Source organism: Arvicanthis niloticus, chromosome 11, assembly GCF_011762505.2.
Source record: "Arvicanthis niloticus isolate mArvNil1 chromosome 11, mArvNil1.pat.X, whole genome shotgun sequence".
Taxonomy (NCBI): domain Eukaryota; kingdom Metazoa; phylum Chordata; class Mammalia; order Rodentia; family Muridae; genus Arvicanthis; species Arvicanthis niloticus.
In genome coordinates, this window is record NC_047668.1 from 50,956,762 (window position 1) to 50,980,139 (window position 23,378).

The 23,378-nt window shown below is 39.1% G+C and overlaps 1 long non-coding RNA gene across 1 annotated transcript in view; it reads left to right on the plus strand.

Annotated features, from left to right (window-relative positions):
- Window positions 1-2,206: 2,206 nt before the first annotated feature.
- Window positions 2,207-23,378, plus strand: part of LOC143443971 (uncharacterized) — an 83,537-nt gene continuing 62,365 nt past the window's right edge. The window contains exon 1 of the long non-coding RNA XR_013113429.1: window positions 2,207-2,256. This is a non-coding gene — a long non-coding RNA (uncharacterized LOC143443971). The remainder of the gene's footprint in view (window positions 2,257-23,378) is intronic.

Here is a 23,378-nt window from a genome sequence, read left to right on the forward strand (position 1 = left end):
ATTTCATGAAGATGTGAACAAGTTATGTCATAAGGTTCTTCCTCCCTAGACAAAGTCACTATAGTTGAAATAGTGAGCTAAAATAAGTCTTTCTCTACTTAGGTCATTTCTATTAGGTACTTCTTCACAGTGCTGGAAAAAAAAGTAATACTATATCTAGTAATTAGCATATGGCATACAATAAGGCTGATTAAACATCAGCATACTTGTAAATTCACAGGGTAGTAGTCAGATTGCCCTGAACCATAGAGAAAATTTTAATCCAGCAACATGAATGCTATGATCACTTCCAAAGACCTTCTAGGTCTGTATGATCTGACAGGAATGCAGACATGCCTTTAATACTATTAGTACACACCTTTAATCCCAAGCAACGACATCTAATTGAGGGGAGGATAAAATGATGATAAAATGATAAAATGAGTAATATTTGACAGAATGAGTTAGAGATAGGATATGCCCAACTCTCAGGAGAAAAGCTATTTAAGAGCAGTATAGGGTGAAGGCAGCTCAGTAAGTTGGGTCAATTGGGAGTCAGCGTAGTGAGTGCTGTGGAGTTGAGTTCTTTTGTGAGTTCATGCAATTCAGTGAAGGCAGCTGAAGCCAGAGTGAGAAGCCAAGAGAGGCCAAATTGAATCAGTTGGCTTAGAGAGACGTTTGAGCCAAAACAGCTGAACTGAACCAGCCAGCCGGAGTTCAGAAAGAGACAGGTGAGCTTATTCAGCAGTAAGCCTCTGACATGATAATTATATCAGGTGAATAAAAGTTACTTTTCCACTGAACTATTTAAACCCACACCACCACCAGTTAGAATGAGACTCAATTAACAAAACCTTTAAGAACTCTCCTAACACATTTTTATAGCTTGGAATTTGTCTAGGGGAACCTGATCACTGTAGTTTTCTCCTGAGTGAAGCCAAGATTAAAGTTTGAACAAAGCTAACTCATCAGGAGCATTTCTTAGCGCCACTCAGTGCTCTAAGCACTGATTATACAGAAGTGACAGAGACACAAAGATCCCCATTCTTGCCTAGCTTTCTTTACAGTTAAAATGATTGAGAGAAACAATATTTAAACAGAATTCATAAATGATTTATGTACTATGTTAACATGAGATGTGTTATACAGGAAGTGCAATGTATACTAGTTAATGGAGAAAATATTGTAAAGGTATAGAAGTTCAACTGTTTTCACTGGTGAGACTTAAGTTCTTAGCATACAATCTTATTGACAAATACGTGTAATAAAATTTACTTGTTCAAATGAATGATTGATCATTGCTATCCAGAGCATTTTATGACTCCATTCTCTTCAAAGAACTCCTTAGCACTGAGTAGCCAGTAACTAAGTCCTCAGACTCCTAATTCACAGGAACCACTAGCCATACTTGTATACCCTGAATATTGTGATTAATGAAACAACATAACATATAACCTGCTATAGTTGGCTTTTCCATTTTAATATGGCTTTCAAGGTTAATCCATATTATAACTTTTAACAGATGTATAATGGTGGACATTTTGTTCATCCTTCCACCAACTGATTAACATATGGACAGTTATTCTTTTTGACTACTTTGAATAAGTCTTCTAAAACATATTTCACATGGCTATTCCTTTTCTGTTTTCTTGGGTTCACAGAAAAGAGTGGAAAAATGGAATTGGTAAAACAAGAGGCAAGAGGTAACCTATATTTTAGCTTTATTTGTATATTTAGCTGTCAAAGTATTTTCTAAAATGATTTTCAGAATTTTTGTTTGTTTTTCACATTTTTATCAATATCTGTTATGGTTGCTGTGGTTGTGGTAGTCACCCTAATAATACATTCAGGTGCTATTGTAAATGAGATGGTTTCTTTAATTTTATTTTTAGACCATTAATTGTTTTTGTATAGAAGTAAAATTGAACTCATTTGTTCTCTGAAAGATTTCTGTGGATTTCAGAAGTTTGGAACCTCCAATACAATGTGAACTGAAATGGAAAGTTTAAATGCCTGTCCTAATTATTTTTCCTGCTGGTGTGACAAAATATCATGACTAAAGGACCATATGGGAGGATTTTATTTTGGCTCATAGTTTGGGGTACAATCCATTATGTCAGGAAAGTTAAAGTAGCAGGGGCTTGAAGACATTGGGCATGTTGAATCTGTAGTCAGGAAGAAGAAAGCAATGAATTCCTGTTTTCACTTCACTTTTTCCATTTTATACAGTTCAGAACCCTGCCCAAGGAGTCACCTGCAGTAAGCAAGCATTCCAAGGTAAAGTAACCTCATCAAGATAATCCCCAACAGGCTTTGACTGGAGGTGATTCTTGATTTTCATCAAGGTAACCATTGAGATTTGTCACCCCAGTGTTTTCATCTTCATTCTGATATGTGAGGACAGCAGGAGGAACGTAATTTTTGAAGTTGATAGTGTAAACTTGCATGAGGAACGGACATTTAAAGACAATTTTAAAGGAAATTAAAGCAGCGTTTTTTGGCGGTAGGGTAGGAGTCATACAACTTGGAGTAATATCCACATTGAAAATGTAAGTTTAAGAGCTATTTATGTAAAAATGGTATTTGAAGCCAGAAGACTAATGAGATCACCATGGGGGTAGTAAATATAAAGGGAGAAAACAAGAAAAGAATCAAGTAAGGAGCCATGTGGCATTGACATGAGGATTCCAGGGAGAAAAAGCACTCAAGAAAACACATATGCCATGCTTTGAAAGCTAAGTATAGATGAATTTTCCTTTTGTATGTATGTATGTATGTATGTATGTATGTATGTATGTATGTATGTATGCATGCATATATTTAATGTTTAGTTGGCATGCACAAGTAGTTGATTTTATTGTGACCTTTTCTTTTAGCTATCAGCTGTATATACTCTCCCTCTGCCCCCTGCCTCTGGTCCCCTTTCTGCTATTTAAATAAAAACATATTCTAATTACTGTTTTGAGGACCTATGTTCCTTTCTTCAGCTTCTGAAAGATATGTGATATTTGGGTACCCTTCTTTGCCAGATGAAAATCACGTGACTTGCTATTTGGGAATTTGGCTTCATTGAAATATGTCAAGGTAGGGGACAGAGCTTGAGTGGGTTGGAGGCTGACTACAGCCGAAGTTTTCTCAGTCCTCTCTCTGTGGTTCCCTTTGCCTGGAGCTTTCCCCTGGCCTCCACAGTTCTTTTGAGCCACAAATCAAGTGTGCCAGATTTTCAGCTTCTGGTTTGCAATCTCAGATCCTGTCAGTGTTATCCCATTGGAGCAAAAGTTAATTAAAGCAAGATTAAAATGTTAATAATTTTGGGGGCAATATGGCAAAAGCTGGGAATCTCTGGAGGCTGTGTGAGAAGGCTTTTCATGGAAACTGAAAGCGTGGGGCAATGAAAAAATTCATCTAAATTGTCAAGCAAGTCTAATTTCAGAGCTGAATATTTGCTTTGGAGAACAATTATGATCTTTCTCATTTGAAAGAAAGTTTATGATTTGTTGTAGCTCATTGAGTATGCAGGCTATTAAATTCATGAACACAGGACCAAATATGGCACAGGGATTTGGGGGACAATATAAATGGCATCTCTCTGAGCTGTTTCCCTAGGTTCTCTTGTAGGTAAGAGGAATTTTTCATATCATTAATCATTAAGTAGGTACCTTTCCTGCGTGATTTAGAGCTCATGTGAAGATAGCAATAAAACTACTGGCCATCTTAGTCCATATAGCTCTTTATCAGCTCCCTTCAAATACCTGCTTATATCACTAAAATGGTTTCATTGTCGATGCATAAGTAGTGGAGTCAGCTGGTTTACTGAAAGAACCTCTGTTGGGTTCTGGAGGTCAGCATCACCTTTCAATCTTATCTTCCTAGGTGCTGTACATGGCCTTAGAGAAGGCTGGGGCTTTATTTTTCCCCTTGCTATGTACTATACAGATTTAATTTCTGTAGGTAACCTTCTATCAGTTCAACAGTGGACTTGATTTCCACTCCTTGTTATCTCCTATGAGTGCCATATTCACATGACAGGACCAGCCAATCTGTCATTGACCTCTGGGGACTTTGTGTGCTGAAACATATTGTTTAGAGTTGTGAATTTGAGAAGAAAAGTCTAGATCAGATTTTTCTTGTGCCTGAGTGAGAAAATACATTATCCACCAAGGTAGCTGTTATTCGGCAGTTTGAAGAGCTGTCCTGCACCTTAGAGCTTGTGTTATGGACTGTGTTTACTGCAGTCTGATATCCTACAGACATTCTTTTCTATGAAATGTTCACCTCTGGTGTGTGGCTGCATTTCTTCTGCCTGATAAATATGTGGGCCCAGGTATTGAAGGCTCTAACCTACTTTAGGGAAGACTAAATCTGCTAAGAAGATGGTGAAAGCTCAGCCGTATGAGCATGGAAAATTGAGTTAATATGTGTACAATACTTAGCTTAAGCCTTGGGTTATCCTTGTGTCTTAGTGGCTTTTCTTGTTGCTGTGATATAAAACATTCTGACAAAAACGTCTTAAGAGATAAAAGGTTTATTTTGGTTCACAATTTAAGATGCAGTCTGTGTTAACTAATTTCCTGTCAACTTGACACAGACTAGAGTCATCTGAGAGGAGGGAACCCCAGTTGAAAAAAAAATGTCTCTATAAAGTTGGGCTGGAGTCGAGCTAGTAAAGCAAAGTTGTGGGTCACGACTCCTTTGGGGGTCGAATATCAGAAAGCTTGCACATCATATATCTACATTAGAATTCATAACGGTAGCATAATTACAGTTATAAAATAGCAAGAAAATAATTTTATGGTTGGGGGTCACCACAACATGGGGAACTATATTAAAAGGTCATAGCATTAGAAAAATTGAGAGCCACTTTGGTAGAGCATTTTCTAGATCAGTGGTTGAGGTGGGAGGGCCCAGCCCATTGTGGGTGGTACTTTTCCTGAGCAGGCAGAGTAAGCAGTGGAGAATGACCTAGTTCCATGGCCTCTGCATCAGCTCCTGTCTCCATGTTCTTTTCCTGTTTGAATTCCTGTCCTAACTTCATTCAGTGTTGGGCTACGGATGTGGAATTATTAAGTCACATAAACGGTTTTGTCACCAAGTTTGCTTTGGGTCATGGTGTTTGATTTTAGCAACAGTAATTCTAGCTGAGACAGCCCAACATGGTGGAGAAGTCATCCAGTAGAAGTTTGAAGCAGCTGCACATTGCATCTGCAGTCAGGAAGAAGAGAACAATGAATGCTTTTGCTCAGCCCACGTCGTTCTTTTTACACAGTCCAGCCCCCCAAAACAAGTGATGTCACCCATGGTGGGTATATTTTCTCATCTAAATTAATCAGACTAAGATAATACCCCATAGCTGTGCCCAGAGGCATGAATATAGATCCTATCAAGTTGACAATGGAGATTAGCTATCACACCTCATTGTTGAGATTGTCACGATGATGATGATGTAGGTGCTTTCACACATGGTCTTTCCATAATGTGTAGGCTTAATATCCTCCATACTCTTAGAGGTGCAACCTTTTCCTCACCTCTTCTTTGTATTTCTGGGAGAATTCTGCAAGAAAAAAGGCAAGTGTGTTTTAGCTAGCATTTACCTTGTATCTTCTGGAGTTACCTTGGGTTAGTTGATCTTGAGTAAAAAGGTCTTGGCCACACTGACAACTCTCTCCACACAGGTTGTTGTTGTTGTTGTTGTTGTTGTTGTTGTTGTTGTTGTTGTTGAGGGTTCCCTGTGCCTAATCTCCTTCATTGCTGATGTGGGACTAGGAGTGGAAAGTCTCACTTTCAGTCCCATGGTACTGCACTGTCCAGTGTATCTTCCTTACATTCCTATATTCTGCCTATCTTCTTGCAGACCACCTTTATTTAAAAATATATTGTTTATTTGTGCATTTTGGAGGGTATATAACAGGGTGGTGTGGAGGTCAGATAGCCTGCAGGAGTTGATTTTTTCCTTCTCCAATGCGGTTTTCAGGCATTAAACTCAGGTGTTAAGCAATCATCTTTCCCTACTGAGCCATTTCACCAGCCCTCACTCTTTTATTAATTACTTATTTTGTTACTGAGCTTGAACATGTCATCTACTGCAGGGTGGGACCCTGACAAACATGAATTCCTACTTTGGCTCTCCACTAATAAGATACAACCTGCATCCCCTTATCCCCTTTGTCAGTTCCAGATATCCTATAGATGTCTGTTCCCCTCAAAGAAAATTATTTGATGGGGCAAGTGATATGCTTGTTCTTGTTTTGAATACATTACCTATTCTTGCATTTTACCTTGAAGCACAGCCCAGATGATAAGCCATATCTTGACAAGACTGTACCTGCCATTTTGAGCCGTGATCACCAGACATTTCAGAGCTCTGTCGTTTCCAGGCTGCACACTTACCCTCTCCCCCATTTTTTGAATATGCCTTAGACAGCATTTCCTTGCACTGATGAGATCTAGCTCAAATTTTGGTGGATATATTTAGAGAATCATATTAAAATAGACTGTTTAGAGTCTTAGGTAACTCTGGGAGCCCTAGACACTTGCTATAAGGACTACAAACAGATAACCTTGCTACTCACAGGCATGAGACATGGAACCCATGGGTGATTTAATTGCCTCATGTATACCTCCCTTCCTCCTACTTCCTCTCTAAATTTCCTCACATACTTTGAGATACAAAGATGGAAGCTGTATTGTATCCTCAATTATGAGATTTGAGCAGCCAAGCTTGTCACTAACACATGGCATTATCTTCCCATAAGTATCCTGAGCGCATTCCAAAGCAATGGCTATGTCACATGGTAGTGGAGAACTCATTGAGGACACCAAGAGGTCAATCTGGGTTATCTAATGAGCATTTTCAAGACCTCATGCATTTTGAGTAGGACTAAGATGATGTTCCACATGTCTCCTGGTTGCTTCGGCATCATCACTCTGTGAAAGGAAACAAGCCTTCTTGATTATATTCAATGGGATTTTGAATATACATTGTTTTCTATATCTGAATAGGCCTTGTTCTCTGTCTGCCATGACAGACAATGTACTTCCTAGGCAAACAATGGCCAGTGATGAAGGGTGTTTGTCAAAGAGAAAGTTAAGACTCAGGAGAATTAAAAATAATCTTCCCAGTGCAGATTTTTCTCTGGGATGGAACTGAGATCTGCCTTTTTTAAATGTGAGGCTTGGCAAGAGATCTAGCCTTCTCATGGGGGAGGCAACAACCAATTCAGCATGTTAAGTAGGAAAAATCCATACACAAGTCTCTTTATAAAAGATTTTAGCCTCTATAGCATGAATAGATCTTTATTTTACATATAATATTGCTATCTGTTATACTAGCTGGGGAAGGGAATAGCAGACTGATCCTTTTATATGTGGACTTTTCTGGGCAACTGAAAGTCTTCAGCTCCTTTCTTTGTCTCTTAACTAGTTTTAATTGTCAACTTGACACAACATAGGATAACCTAGGAAGAGAGTCTTGATGATGGCTTATCTATATCAGGTTGGTGTAGGCTTATATTGTTCAAAACCTACTTTAATAAGGGTTCTTAAACACTTCAACCTCCCTCATAGCTCACCAAACAAAGTTAGGGGAAGAAGATGGCTAATAGGACAGGGGGAATGTGGACCTGTTTAGAAGTAGTTGTCAGGGAAACTCCACTTTCAGGTAGGTGTACAAACATGTCTGTATGGGATTGACTTGATTGCCTTAATTGCAGTGGAATGGCTCACACCAAGCCAGGGATGTACCATTCCCTGGGCTTGAGTCTTAGACTGTAAAAGCAGAGAAAGTGGGCATTCATTTTCTTTCTATTCTTTATTCTTGGCTGTGGCTATGACTAGCTTCTGGAGTTCCTGCTTTGACTTCCAGTAATGATGGAGGATAACCTGGAACAAACCCATTCTCAATTAATGCTGCTCTCATCAGGGTATTTTATCATGGTAACAGAAGTGAAACTAAGGCGCTCTGCTGTGATTTTGTTTGCTGTGATTTCTCTGTGTTTTTGTGTCTCTAATGTATTAATAGCAAGCATCAATGTCCAAGGGTGACTGCTTCGGGCACTTGAAATGAACAGGGGTATAGTTTCTATTTTTATTTCAAGTCCTTTTGTGACACTGTCTAACATTTGGTCAATCATTTCCCCTAGAGTTCTCTATAAGGCTAAGGATCTCCCAAGCAACCCTCCATCTTCAGTTGTATTCCATGATAATTTTCATGCTGAATTTGCTTGTTAGTGTTGTGTTTACTCCTGCAACTCACAAGTATTTACTCTTTCTAATTAGGTTGGCTTTAGAACCAAAAGACTTGCTGCTAAATGAAACACAGGGATATAACTGAATTTACTTTAGTATTGTCCATAGGCTGCTAAACAAGATTCACACTCTATCTAGCTTCTCTGTCTAAACCCTTTGTCCACTCACTCACACTCTGTGTTTCTTTCTTAAATCTAGCCTTTGATTCCTGACAAATAATTCTTTTAAATGCAAGGTTAAACCGTTTTCTATGGCCTTTGATATGAACACATCTAAGTGGCTTTAGCAATGTCTTTCTATTCATTCCTCCTTATTTACCTCATGCCAGGGTGATTTGCCTTGGAGTCCTCATTTCCAATGAAAGTGATGGAGGCTCTGCAAAGACCTGGGGACTTAAGTGAGGAGTCTGCAAAGCTAGGCTCCTTTCTGGCCTTTCCTCTAGGTTAAAGTAATAATAATAATTCGAGCATCCATTTGCTATTTTTTTGAGTCACAGTTAATTTGTGATTTTGAAAACCCAAAGTATACTTTTAAAACTTGTACAATTCATAAACTTGTTTAAAATAGAATGTATAATTTAGGATGTTAAAGCTCAAAGAAAATTGTCTTCATTTATGACATTTTAGAGCTACCTTGCTCTCCAGAGATGTCTGCATCTGTGTTTTGTGTGTCATGTGTTTTGACCATGTTCATCTGCCCATTCCTGTGTTTCAAAGGGCAATATTCCTTTGACTTAAAAGTCCTTGCCAGTTGCAGCAGTTGGCAGTAGATCCTTAGTGTGCAGATGGCCTTTGTATTGAAGACAGAGAGCTTACACTCTGCTTTATGACTCTCAGATCTTTCCTATAGCAGAGCCAGGTCATATGTTGGTTCATCAGGATTCTCACATCAAACATTCACTACAGAATCATTCTATTATTGACTTCCCTTTAAAATATGAGTGAGTGGTAACTTGTGGTGTATGTTAGGTGTTATCTATTTGGCCAGATCACCAGCATGTTTTACACAATAGCCATTCTGACTGTTGGTAGCACTATTTTTTTTTTTTTCTTTTTTCTGGCCACTCAGATTACTCTTGACTAGAAGCAATTGAGTAAGATGATTAATGCTTTTGAAAGTGTAGCTTGATTACATTCATTGTGCTCACAAGTGTTGACTGTGCTCACTGTGGGAATCCACTAAGGAAATGTAGGTGCTGAGCACAATGAGAGGCAAAGTGGTAGGCAAATGCAAGCCCTTTTCATTAATTTGGAGGCATAATAGTTGCTCCCTATCTGAAAACATGAAATCTAGCTGGTGGGGTGCCTGGAATAGATAGCTTAAAGGTGTTAACATTGGTGGTACAGTAGAGTAGGAGGAGGGAGGCCATTTCATGGTGGCTTTGTTGGGATTGTCTTCAGATAGAAAATGGAATAACAAATGAGATTTCAGGATGGGGAAAGAAGTCATAGAAGCATCATTCATGCTAGATACTACATCTGGAGCTTTACATACATATACATATACACATGCATCATACATACATACTACAATCTTGTTAGTTTCATCAGGCAAGAAATAATGACTCAGGCTGGGTGTGAAAGCATTTGGTACACTTAGAAGAACCAAGTATTGAGAGTTCTTGTCTGTCCTAGGCCTTTGCTACATGGTTTGGCTCTCTCTCTCTCTCTCTCTCTCTCTCTCTCTCTCTCTCTCTCCGTCTCCTTCTCTCCCTCCCTCCCTCTCTTTCTCTTTCTCCCTCTCTTTCTCTCTCTCTCCTTCTCTCCCTCTCTCTCTCTCTCTCTCTTTCTCTCTCTCTCTGTGTGAGAGAGACAGACAGACAGACAGACAGACAGACATAAAGACAAAGGGAGACAGAGTAACATGGATCATGGATGCACATTAAAACAATTACAGAGTTAATATACACATCCATAACCAATTCCCAAATGCCTAAGAAAATAATTTTTAAATATTAATCATAAAGGAAGAATTTAATTTTTTCTTTTATTTTGCTCACTAGCTGTTCTCTTGTCAGATTTGACAGTCATATAAAATAAATCTAGCATGATGTGTAAGCAAAGAAAGTTCCATAGGACCCTCAAGAATCTAGAATTCTGCATTAGGTGTTGGTGTTTATTTGACATTCAAGAAGAGAAACAGAACCATCAGAAACAATAGAAGATTTGTTCCCCACTCCACTACTTCTTCATCTCCATCAGTTATCAACCTGTGAATTTAACATGAGGGATAACTGTGTGGCTCGATAAACAGTTCTCAGAGACTGCCATCACTTCTGTGGCCGAAACTTGAAGCCTGTGGGAAGACAGATAGGAAGAGAAGGTTGCAAGCAGGCTGGAATTGCATGCACATACCTGAAACCCTACAAATATAAGCTGCATCTTCACAGTGATGTAATGAAACCTGCCTACTGCTTCTGCCTTTTATGAAGAAGGCATCCTACTGCACCTAAGACCTTTATTGTGGATATAAAAACATATATGTGCTCTTAATTCTGTTTTACATGACAGGGACAAATAAGCACAACAGAGACCATATGTGCATACAACAAAAGGCATTTCCCTTCCAGCACCCATCCCCAGAATTTCCTCAGTGTCTCTCTTTGGGCTTATTCAGCCACATGTATTAAAGAGGGTCAGTGGAACTGTGGCTGAGCCTACCCTAGTCAATATACCTAGAAGCCTTCATGCGTTTTAAAATGTGTTTCCTAAATAGAAGAATTTTCATTCTGCCAATGCCTGCATCTACCATTATAGGAACAGATATAACAGCACAAAAGTAAGCTAGATTTGGGGGAATCATTCAGTTTAGGGAGTGTAGATAATTAATCTTAGTAGTTTCAGGGCAGAAAAAGTCAGAGTCATCATTTGCACAAATGAAGACATTGCAGTCTATGGAGAGGCAGTTTTCAATTACCATTCTAATCACAGTGAGAATAAAGCAGGAATTATGTGCCTTGTGCCATTTGATTTGCCTGTCAGGCTAAGACCCTGGCTCCTGGGTACATTCACACTTAACTTTGCCCATAGAAAAGTGATCAGAATGATTTTCTGATGATTTGTGTGCATGCTTCTGGGTTAGAAACATAGATTTAAACCTTTATCTCGAGTCATTTCATTCTCGAGAAGACTTTGTCCATGACATTTTCCAGATCTTAGTATATAAAGAATTATAATAGCATCCTAGATGGAGACAGAGAATGGAAAGTGGGAAATTAGGTGACCCAGTCCAGGTACCCCATGGCAGTCTGTATATATCAAGCTAGAATGTAGGTTAGAAGCATTCAATACAAAGGAAAATGATGGAAATATCATGAAAGCTCTTCTACACAATACAGTCTGAGATATATACTAAACACATTTATGTATCCTTGAGTCTCATGAAATTGTCATGGCTTTTTTTTTTCAAATTCAATTCATCTATAGTCATCATAGAGAAATTAGTAAGCTGAAATCACTATTGCTGGTGCTAAAATGATGGTGATATCATAGACATTGGCAGAAAAGTGCAGGTGGAAGAAATAAAACAGATTACAATGAAAATATAAGTATCTTTGTTAAGACACAAGAAAAACACTGTGGTGCCATGGATGGAAGATGCCTTACAATGGAAAGAGATGAAGAAGCTGTCTGAACTAGGTCTTGAAGGCTCTGTGAGCTCATTGAGGGGTGGAGAGCACTTTACACATTGTTTAATCTGACTTTGTCTGGTTTAAGAGGCCAGGTGAAGATAGAAGATATGAAATTTTAAAAGGGTACTTAACTCTTGATTTTTCAATTTATCCTTCCATTACAATGATTGGGACTTAAAGTGTTTACAATTAAAGTTAATGAACATTTTATTGCTCCTGTCCCATTGTAGCAAATTAGACTCTTGCTTTTCCTTCTCAAAGTGGGAGAAGGCCCCAGGCAACCTCTCCCCAAAGCCAGTGCTACACAGTGACAGGCTCTACAGAATAGTCTATGGGCATGAAATTTGGAGTAGGTGATGTGCAGGAAGGAATCTGCTGAGAAACAAGCACGAGCTATGTGGAGGCTGATTTCTGAGAAAGACTTGGTACACATAAGGAGATGGGAGGAGGAATGCTGAGTCCCCTGGTGGTAGCCAGGGCATCTTGTAAATTCTGAACTCACTTTGTGATATAGTTCTGGAAGAACAGCAATAGAAGGCCAGAGTTCTTGCCATTGCTTGTAACTCCTGCCTCCAAAGATAAGCTCCTCTTTCCCCTTTACTTCCCCCCAACACCGTGTGTGTGTGTGTGTGTGTGTGTGTGTGTGTGTGTGTGTGTGAAGGATAGTGTATCACCCTGGAATGGTGCAGTGCCAAGAAGAATAGATAGAATAGAGAATCCCTCCTCTTTTCTGGGAGAAGTCTGGCTATCCTGGCTGGGAACTTTCAGCTCAGTGTCCTAGTCCCAACCTGGTTGTATTCTAGTCTCCCAGGTATGGGCTCCAGTATTACTATGTAAGAATTAAAGTATCTGTGTTAGCACACATGGTGTTTTGTAGATATCTCCTGGGTTCTAGCGGACCCCTTTGACTCTAACTCCAATTTTTCAAATTTAAAATATGCCTATAGTTTTTTTTTTTTTTAACCACTGTATTGAGTTTTCTTAAAAGGTCCTCTAACTCTCAAATTCCAAGATTGCATTCATTGCAAATCAACTTCAGAGACCCCCAAAGCTACCTTTTTCTCATCATACTGTCTGATGGATTTACTCTATAGAACATTAACAGGACTGACTCTATATATGCCTCTTTGTGCCCCCTATGACTAGATGCTACCATCCTTTTTTAATGTCTTCTGTTTGTTCAGACTGAGGGCTGCATAATAAAGAAGGGCTAAATAAAGAACATCTAGCTGCACAGTTCTTGGGAGACTTGTTGCAGAAGTGGTGTCAAGGAAAATGCATGTCATGCATGCCAAGACGATCATTGTCTGTCTATACTCCAGAATGACAACTTGGTGCCCACTATTGACCCACAACTGTGGGTTGTAACTGTGTAACAGCTTCCTCTTCTGGATATTTTCATTCTTTATGGGACAGTGGCTTTCTGGTTAGAGTAGAAGATAGATCCAGTCTTATTTCTATTACCTCCTCCTTTCACTTCATATTTCTACCTAATCCATAGATTATGGTAATTCTCCATCCCAGCAATTCAGTCTCTCATCAAGAATACATAGTAGGTCTCTAGGTTTGATCTCCCTTCAATCATTCTCAGTACATGATTGGAACCCAAATTTCAGAAGAATCATGTAGAGTGTCAGTAACCTGACTTGTCACCTCTGTGTTTCTGTATTAATGTCATGCTCATCACATATAGACCTTATGCCTTCCTTTCCCCTTTCCTCCAGTGGAGCCCCATCTGATCATTATGAACAAAATTCTCTCACTGTCACCATGCTGATATATTTCCCAAATATCATCCCATGATCAAAGGACTCCCTGCATCTCAGTCCTAATATGTATCAGTTCACTGGGCACTGTCAGGTTCTACTCTGTTGTGTTACTTTAAAACATTTTTGTTTTGTGGTCACCTATGACATCTGAGCAGTCTTGTGTGCAGGGCAGTGACCCAGTAAATTTTCTTGCATCCATTTCATGCCATATATATATATATATATATATATATATATATATACATATATACATATATATACATATATGTGTGTATATAAACATACTCATTTGTACTAGTGTGAAATGATTAGAAAGATACTGGAAGTGTCATAACTCACAAAGCACCTTTGCTGAGACCAAATATTACATTAACAAATGATAAATATCTCCAACCGTGTTTGCTTTTTTTTCTATTTTATTAAGTGCATTTTCTGAGAAAGTTGAAATCTGTCACAGAAAGGAATCACTCATCCTGGTGTTTTCCTAGGACCTATCATTTTGAGTTTCTTTTTAATTAGAGCACAGGAGTTATGGATGTAACATTTTGTGTGTTTTTACAGAATTCACACTTTGCTCACATAATTTATGTTTTCCTTAGTAACTGGTAGAAACATTTGAAGGGTCAGCCTAGGAGTAGCATAATCACTGGGAACAACTTTTCTAAACCTCTCTTCCTTGTGTCATTAATCAAAAGAAACACACGTAGTAACCCAGCCTGTCAGATTCACTCACAAAAGTTGCAATTTATCTCCAAGCCATTCTTGCCCCTTGAACCTGCTAGCTGATTGGGTAATGAGTAATTACACACCTTCAGTTATTACTCTGACTTAGAATTTTTCAGCTTCCATTCTCTGTCAGCAAATGGGACTAAACTGCATGCATGTTGGCTTGAGTACACAATGAATCAGAATTAATGAAATGTCATATCCATTAAAGCGAACTCAGAAAATTGCATGCAAATATGGATAAGAGGGCTCTTGGTTCCAACTTTGCAACTATAAGCAAAATTTGCAGGTCATTTCTATATGATTTGTCCACTATAGTCATTCTGCAGGTGGCAGGTCCTGGGAACAATAAGGATTAAGCAGGTGCCAAAGGCCTCTATGAAAAATACATGGGAAGGAAGGAATGTGTACTATGATGGTTTGAGTCTTTATCTTGGCACAGTGTAGAATCACTTGAGGAACGGGTCTCAATAAAAGAGAACAGATTGGTCTGTAGGCATGTTTGTGGGAAATTGTCTTTTATTTTGTCAGGAAGAGGGTGTTCATTGTAAACCAGACACAATAAACAATGAAGAACAATGCAAAACCTGATGATTTAGCATTAGAAATGAATTCTTGCATAGCAAAATATACCTTTTGACTGAGAATTTCATATGTGACATAATGTGTTGTGATCAAGACTACCCCTGATTTCTTTCTTTCAATCTTCTCTTTTTCCCCTTGCCATTTCCCCCTCTAAACTTTGTGTGTTCTCATTTGTTTTGTTTTTAAACCATCACATTCACTTAGCTCTGGCTTTGTATCCTAGAGCTTGGGTAGGCTCTTAAGGACCATATCCTTGAAATACACTGACTCTTTTGCCCCCAGCACTATCAGTTGCCAGTAGCTTCTTAATCAGGGATGGTACTTCATGAACTACTGCTCAAGCCAGGCTGGGGTTTTATCTGGCTTGATCTTGTATAGATCTTATATACACCATCAGAGCTGCTCTGAGTTCATGTGTGCAATTGCCCTATCATGTCTGGAAAATACTGTTTCTCTTCAGACTTCAGCTACCTTTAGCTCTTATCAGCTTCTCATCCTCTCCTCCATAATGATCACTGAGCCTTATGAGAACAGGTGTGATGCAGACATCCCATTTAGAGCTGAGCCTGTCACAGTCTTCTGTTCTCTCCACATTGACCTTGGTTAGATTCATGTGGGAAGATCCAGGCTCCTGCAGGTGGTCTTATTGCCTGGGTCTGTGTTCTGAGCTATATAAAACTAGAGGCAATGAAGTGAGCAATAGGCAGGTGTGTATCTACTTTTCTCTTTCCTCTTGATTGTGGCTGGAGTTAGATACTTTCAGGTCCCTGCTTTGATTTCTCTACAGTGATGGACTATAACTTGGAATTGTGAGTCAAATAAACACATTCTCGTTTCAAGTTACTTTTGACGGGGCATTTTATCATAGCAACAGGAAATGAAACCAAGACACCTGCCTATTAAGAACAGCTGTGTTTCTGAAATTCGTACTTCTTTACCTACACTGTAGGGGAGCATCCCTCTCAGTGAAAAGTAGTAATGTTGTAGGGATCCAATGGCATTGGCTCTGTCATTGCTGGCTGCTATAACGTTGAAGCCAAAGATGGGCTGACAAGCTGGCAACAGGATTTACTAGTTTGGTTTTGTAGAGTCTACATGATCTGTTTCTAATGCCAAACGCTTTAAAACTTGTAGGGAACAATATTGACTCTGCTGCCTCTTTGGCACATATAAATTGGTGTGCACCTTTTAGACTGAAGTAATGTTGGGGCAATGTGTCTGCATATACCAGAAGAGAGCAATGCGTTCTTTCATTTCTAGGTAATAATCAATATGACATTGTCAATAGCCTGCAGACTGTCCTTGTGGCTTGTAGTTGACTTCAAACCTAGCCATGTGTTATCATATACCTGGGCAGATTGATAAATGACTGGCAACCCTTTAGTTCTGCAGATTTTGAAAAATTACCCAATCAAGTAACTGTAGTGAACCATATGTCACCTTTCTATGGACCAGCAGCCTCTGGCAATTCCTGGTTTGGGCTGCATTCAGGAGACTATACTATCAGTGCTATGCCTTAGCACAACTAAACATCATTAGCTAGAGGCCCTTCTGCTAATATGTATATCTGTTGCTATAAAATTATTTATGTCAAAATAGTGCACTTTCTCTTTTTAAAGTGATGAATTCTCTCTCTGTCTCTCTCTCTGTCTTTCTCTGTCTTTCTCTCTGTCTTTCTCTCTCTCTGTCTTTCTCTCTCTGTCTTTCTCTCTCTGTCTTTCTCTCTGTCTCTGTCTCTGTCTCTCTCTCTCTTTCTCTCCCTCTCTCTCTGTGTGTGTGTCTGTACACATGCCCTAATAGATTTACAAAGAGAGAACTGGAGCTACATGACCAGATGTTTAAGTCACAAAGAAACTCGAGATTTCACTCCTAAATGGCTGCAGAGGTTGTAGCAATTTATAAGTGGAAAATCTACTCACAGATTCTCAGGGAATTCCAAAAAGCTATGTAGAAGAGCAGTTCATTAATTAAGCAGGTAGGTGCAGATCCCTCAGTAGGCCAGCCTCTCAGGATAAGCCTGGCTATTGGTCATCCCATGTTTATGTGCACTAATGACTTAGTTTCCTTCCAAGAATATTCAGGCTCTTGACCTACACAAAGATGCAGGATTTGGAGGAAACAAAGTGTCCAGGAATAAATCAGTTCCATCTAGCTTTCCAGCTTCTCCTTTGAGGTTTCTAGGCCATTCAAGTGGCATCTCATGACCCCATCTTCGATGTAAGGGAAGTCAGCCATGTATGATGGTGTCACTGTTGCTTTTTAGGCAGCAATGGTGAGAGCAAAGTGAATGATGTGCAATTATCAGATCTTCTGTAACATCCCTTTCCTAAGAAATGTAACCTCTGTGAACACTAGTTGTTGCTCTCAAATGTGTCATTGGAGTCTCCTTCACCTACCTTTCCCTGGAATTAACTGAAGCAGGAAGAAATATGGTCACACTAAGCAGCATTACATGATAGGGGATCATGCAGGAAGCATGATTTTGGCATAGGCTAGGGGAGGGCACCTGGAGTAAGAGCTAAACAGTCTGATTTGCAGGACTAATAGAACCCACACCTAATTCTTTCAGACCTCCAGTCACCTAAATGGCTGTGTTTCAACAACTGAAGACAGAGCAGAACAGATTGAGTGATCTTCGAGAATCTTCATAGCTTGTAATTTGCTTCCTTTCAGCTCTGAAAACAGTTGAGTTTTCTCTTGTTCTTCCAGCCAGGACCAGTGCATCTCTCATTTGTGCTTCTTTGGTTCTCCTTGGCCTCCTCTCTGTCTTCCTCCTGAGGCTTCTTGACATCTCACAGCTGCCTTGCTTTGTTCTGGTCACACCAGGATGCAGCAGCAGGCAGGAGCCAGAGACCAATCAGTGTCTGATAAAGACAAATCTGTGCCCACAGCCAGAACAGATGTTTCACCTATTAGGAAAGGAGTCTGTTGTTGAATCTGTTGAAGTAGTTTAGTTTTCATGTGAGGATTCAGGATTTTGTTTTAAAGTGCATTACTCCCTCTTTTCCTTCCTTCATTTCTTTTGAGAATTTGATGCATGACTATTGTATTTATTTATTTTCATCCCACTGTCTTCTTCCTCATACCCCCTAACTTGCTCTCAAATTCATACCGTCTTCTTTAATGATTATCGTTACATATATAAATATATTGATTTATACATAGGCATGTAAATACAACCTGTGGCACCTACTTTATGTTGATTATATGGATGTGAAATGGCGACCAACCACTTGGCATTAGATAACCTATAGGGAAGTTCAATCCCTAGAGAAGACTAATCTCTCTCTCTTAGCAGTATTAACTGTCTCTAGCTCTTCATCTAAGGGTGAGGCCTTCAGTAATTTCCTCCATCCACACTGGCATGCCAGCTAATTTTATTATTGTATTGGCTTTGTTTAAGTGACCATATAATTAAGATTCTATCGATGCAGCTTCCCTGCCCTGTAAAGAAGGAAGTATATTGTCACAGATGTTCTCGTCTTCAGTCTCTTAAAAATTATTCCACTCTCTTTTCTGTGATGTTCTCTGAGCCTTAGGTGTAGGGTGCGTAATTAACAATGGAAGGGTAAGAGGTTATATCATTTGCTGTAGACAACTCAGTTATAATGTACTTCAGCATGATTATCTTTCACAAATTATAACATTATAGGGTCTTGTTGCTGTAGAATGGCAGAGACCCAGGGCCTTCTATGATACTCAAAGCAGGGCTTCTACATAGTCTGATCATTTAGTCTACTGCACCTAGAAAAGTAGCCTTGCCTGCTGGGAGTCTGTTAGGAATGTACTGCAGTTCCATACCCTGGGTCTTATCTGCTGAGCCAGAACACACATTTTAATTAGACACAAATTGTACTATTTGCATGGACATAAATTTCCTGCTACAGCATTCTTGACCAGTGAATAGCCCTTCGGATATGTGATGCCATCTGCTGCACTACAAGGTATTCTATCTGCAGGTATTTCTAAGCACCACAATGTGCTTTTTTATAATGATGACATTGAGGAATATTTATCCATATCCCTGGGGAAGTTTATTCACCTTTGTGTGTGTGACTTTTAAATGCTCTACAAGTGTGTATTGCCTTGATTGATCTTCACAGCAGCTGGGTAAAATCGGCATCATTTGTTTTAACTAAACAGAATTGCAACAGCAAATCTACAAGGGAGATATTTTTTACTTTTCTTGCTTTGTTCATGAGATGAAGCAGGAAGGATTGAGTAACTTTCTCAAAGTCATATGGCTAGGAAGTGGATCATGAACTCAAACAGAAGGAGTTTGCTCAGAGGGAGCTTAGTATACTCCAGAAGTAGCTATGCATTGTATATGTACACATATATATAATATTATTTAAGTGATTATATATATTTTGTATATATTATATATATAATATATACGTAATGAATTCTATTTTTAGCCATGAAAACTATCTAATTATTATGTATATGTGATTTTACATGCAAGTTTATGTGTGTGAGTAACAAGTGTATGCAGATTTCATTCATGTGTGCACATGTGTGTGGAGGTCAGAGTCCAACCTTTGGCATTAGCTCCAACAATGCACACTCATCATTTTTGAGACTGGGTCTCTCGTTGGCCTACGTCTTACCAATTAGGCTACATATGTTAGGCAGCAAGCCCCAGGGACCCTCCTAGTCTTTCTAGTTCTGGGATCACAAATGTTTTACACTTTGCCTGATATTTTTACAAGGATGCTCAGGATTGAATGTGGGTCTTCATATTTGTAGGGAAAATATTCCATTGTAGGAAAAAATATTCTATTGAGTAAGTTATCTTCCTATTGTAAAATGTTGCTCATTATCTGTCTCTTTAGCGTGTTCTACACAGGACTTTATCATATTTCCTTACTAAGTTATCAAGCTATAGTTAACAACTAAAGTGTGGTCTTTACCATTTCAGTTCAAATCTTAACTATGTGCTTTCAATCTGGAAACATTGTAAGTATTATCTAATCTGTACTGAATAATACAACCAAAGCCCTTAATGAATACTTAAACATAGTTAGAGTGCTGGCTGATATTGAACTCAATGCCTTTCCCCTCAAAGATTGCTGTCAAGCCAACTCTTTCATAATGTATATTTGTGGAGATGACTTTTGAACTGAAAAGTAAGCATCTTGGGCTTCTGCCCACATGGAGTTCACGTGATAGCCAGCGCCATCCTCCAGGGTAGTGAGAACTCTTGGCACAGGCATCGTTTTCCAGGCCAGGGCTGAGTAGGGTGAAACTTGATATCTGTCTCTGCTAAATTTCATCTTGTTAGCTGTACCTCATTATTCATCCTGTCAAATCGTTCAGATTCTTGGTTCTATCCCTCAGCATATTTGCTAGCTAGCCCACCCTTGTGTCATCTGAAAATTTGATCAACACACCTTCTCTCTTTATTATGCAATTTACAGCCGAAAGTGCTGAGTGGGCTGAAGTTGAAGGAAGCCCATGGGATGATACAAGCTCCCAGAGACCTCCCCTGTAGGCTGACTCCAGTTCATTAATCTGCACATTTGGACAAGGCATTCAATCATGGTTCTATTTCAGCACTCCTTATAGAGTCTATATTTCTCCATTTCCTTAAGGAATGTGATAGGTAACACCCTGATGTAACTGTCAACACCCTCTAGTTAGATGACCTTGAATTACTGTGACGGAGGCAGTATTGTTTAGTTGAAGGCACCTGGAATCAGTAGTAGAAAGGAGCCACATAGGAGCATTAGATATGTCATTTACATTCAGCATGTCCTGTATTTAGAGTGGATTGGAGAAGCAGAAATGCTAGAAGAAGTGAATGTATACAAATGTGTGTGTGTGTGTGTGTGTGTGTATAAAATTTGTTTTCCCTCTCACTTATATACTCTAGATGACTTTGTTCATGTGATTTAATTTAGGGAATGGAATATGTGGGTACATGACACCTGAGTAGATAGATCTTGATATTGTATGCTGGATAGTTGAGAAGAACTAATTACAAAGAGAGCAAGAAAAGAATGAGAATCCATGATGATGTGCTAGACCAAAATAAAGTCAGTATCTTCATTTCCATGGTTTCAGTCTTAATGATGTAATTAACTAGTAGGAGAATCTGGCATCTCCACCGCATATATAAACATATATTGACTGTATGGCTCTATCTAGTATTAGAACCCCTTTCCATTATCCTCAAAGCATTATTTGTAGAGGAAGCCTCCCTTCTTTGGAATTGGGTCTTACAGATCAGAAGATGCAAAATCATGAGTGAAGCACAATCTTCTTTTGTATATTCAGTAGGAGTGACTGTAGATAAAAAAAAAAAACACATCTTCTAAGTTGTTGATTCTGGAACATACAATTTTGGGGCAGAAAATAGACAGATCTGGGGTGAGGCACTGAATTATCACAAACACAGGGAGGCAATGACTCCAATTTCAGTTGCTGATCAGTGTCATTTTATGGCTAAGACAAGACAAAACACTTCCTTGTACCTAGAATGTAGCTATCACTGTAGCTACCACATAACCTAGTAGCTGCCACACATACCATTTTTAGATGATTCTAAAGATCCTCATTGTTTAACTTCTACCTGGCAGGACCAGCACTGTACCTTCACTGTTTTGTGTCCAGGGATCGTCAACTCTGCAGCCATTTGTTACAATGTAACACTGGGTAGAAGCCTGGATCTTAACATGAATGATAACATATTGTTGGAAACTTTTGAGTTATATGTAGCAATAATGCATTTAAGAAGAACATTGGGAAATGTGTACCAGAGGGTGAAGAATAAGGTCAGTGGCAAAACAACTTCAGGCCATTGTTTTACTGTTAGGGTCAAAAGTAACTCACCTAAAAACTAGTTCTTCTAGCTCCCATGTTGTCATGTTCTATTGGAGTGTAGAACCTAGTTAAACGCTATTCAATTCCCCCCCCCCAGCTTTGATCTATTACAAGAGGAACAACAGTAGTATAGTAGTAGTAGAACCTGGAGTCTTGTTAGAAATGAGCTAACTTTGCAACCAAGTGTTGCTGCTTACATCTGCATGTTTCCTTAGGCAGCTTAGTTTCTTCCATTTTAAGATAGAAACAGCAAAGATCCAACTCCTGTTCTTATGGCAGTTACATGGGATCATCCTACAATGGATGCCCTGTTCGTATTCAGATACTTTATGAACTTGACTGTGTTTATTCTGCAGGTAATTTTATCACTTGTTAGCAGATGCGCACCAAGGTTTGAAGTGGTCTAACGTGCCCAGGCACACTGGTGGTTGGGTATAGAGACAGGGTTGAAACTCTAGTTGTTTTGTTTGTAAGCCAGCGTGCATCCATTTGGCATGTCTTCCCTGTGCCATGGCGCTGTGCAAGCTCTAAAACACCTGCAGGGTAGAACTACAGGTCTGAGCTCTTATTTCATTTGAGAAGAAGTTCACTGACTCCCTACTTCCCCATTTGCCTAGAAATTCTTTGGTCTAGCCATCTGTGAACTTTGCCTTGAATTCCTGGGATCTATCACGCTTTGCTTTCTTTTGAAAATTTACTTCCTTGGTTGTATTTTTTTCCTCTGAATATTTATACTTTACAAAGTACTTTTCTCTCTGTTTTGTCATTTAACAATCTGTGGAATAGAACACACTGTATGTCTGAGAGCCAGAAGCCATGTAGCTTAATGATATGTGAAAGCTGATCACTCACAGGCCTTCACCTAGCCCCAGGGCTTTTGTCCAGCCCTACACGCTGTTACAGAAGCTCTAAGTTCCTGGTAACTGTGAAGCCACCATTTCTCCTTCTGACTTTATAGTAGGCATGTTCTTACAGAAGTTTATGTCAGTGGGTGGATCTCACGATGTTAATAGACATTAACTCAACAATGCACCAAAGAATACCTAAAATTTCTCAGCCAAACATTATTTTATAATTTCTTCAGAAAGAATATCATGCTCAAGGCCAGAACCATTAAAACTAAACAAATTCCAGTTGACTAGGGGTAATCATATTGGCAGTAATAGAATAATGAAGTTTCTGGTTTAAGAAAACATATTTGGCTTTGTATATTATTAAGCCAGTCTCATGTCAAATATCCTGTTAAAAATGACTCAAACTCTTAATCACAGAATGCTGAATGGTATAGAAATCCATCACCATACCAGTAAGAAAGTGAACATTTATCATACATCAAAAAAGTAAGCAAAAGCAGAAACAAGTGGTAGGAAATTCCCTACACACAGCTTCTTTGTAGGGTGTTGCTGAGTTCTTTGGATACTGATCTTCAGTATTATAGGTGGAACAGGAGTCAAGAATTGTCCTCTGTTGGACTGACTCCATGTGGCCATTGTCCTAAGAGCTAAGATCTCAGGAGGGTGCATTTCAGATGTCGAGATTCTTACCAGTAATAGTTTTGTACCCTAACACTAGGTGAACCATAATGAGCCTGTTGAAAATTGTTTCCTAATGAAACTAGC